This window comes from Haplochromis burtoni, unplaced genomic scaffold, assembly GCF_018398535.1.
Source record: "Haplochromis burtoni strain Fernald_Lab_line unplaced genomic scaffold, NCSU_Asbu1 Contig_777, whole genome shotgun sequence".
NCBI lineage: Eukaryota > Metazoa > Chordata > Actinopteri > Cichliformes > Cichlidae > Haplochromis > Haplochromis burtoni.
Window position 1 is genome coordinate 63,444 of NW_024583138.1, and position 1,246 is coordinate 64,689.

The window sequence follows — 1,246 nt, forward strand, 5'->3', positions numbered from 1 at the left end:
GTTACAGATTTTAATATTAATTAGTCATTGTCAATTGTTGATTTGTCCTGTTCTCATTGTATGACAAATTATGATGGCTGTTTGGTATCCGTTTGCATATACTCTCTGTCTCTTCATATGTGTGTGTGTGTGTGTTTCTCTGGTGAAATTCAGTATGGTTCCTACAACAGTTTTATCCTTAATATGTTTTATGTGTTTGTGGCGGCGGGGGTGGGGACAGGCTAGGACCGCCACTGCTGACCAAAGTACTTGTAGGTGACAACATTCACCTCCCCATCATGGGAGAATGGTAGATGTCGTTCAAATCATGTCATGTGATCTAAAGAATGTATTTCAAAGCCAAAGGATTTATGTTGAAGTTCACAAGAAATTTGACATTACATGTCCCAGTCAATTGTCCCAGTAGCCAGAGATCGGTGTGCCAGGGTCTCCTCTCTTTGCCACCATGTGGCACACATTGCACCTGGCCCGTACGGCGCTCCTTGTGGGTGGTGACATGTACGGATCATACATGTCTTCTCTTCATGCTGTGCCGAACCAGGCCCCATGGGCTAAGGCCTGGTCAACAGGCACTCTTCCTTGAGCACCCTCCCTGCTACAGGTCCCTGGTAATCCTTTTCCAGCTAGGGTTGTAGAGAACAGTTTTACAACAATTTCAACTGTTGTAATTAAATATGTCAATGTCTGTGTAGGTTGTCAATCAAGGTCATGATGTCATGGTAGCAACTGGGCTTCTTTAAGTTTCGTAAAGAGGTTTCACCTCTCATCTAGTGAACTGAAGAAGCCTCTAAGATGAGAGGTGAAACATCTTCAAGAAACTGAAAGAGGTCCAGTCGCTTTCCTTCCAAGCTGCTTGGACTACATATATTATATTTATATAGCATTTTACTCTGGGTGTTGCCCTACAGTCTACTTAAAACACATTTGCGTTCTTATATCTTTTACTCAAATAAAAATTAAAAGAAATCCAAAAGTTTTAAACGTACTTAACAAATGCTTAGTCCTTTTAGTAATAAACTTCAAATTTGTTCTCCTCAAAACCTCAGCATTTTTATCATGAATGAACAGACAAGCTCAGGGGCCATGTTGTTCGATTTTACCTGAAAATCTGTTAGGAATCATTTACATTTGGTTGTTGGTATCAATATCAATTCCAGCAAGAAAAGAAATTATATCAATCAGATAAGTTTGGGCAATCGTGGCTCAAGAGTTGGGAGGTCGTCTTGTAATCGGAAGGTTGCCGGTT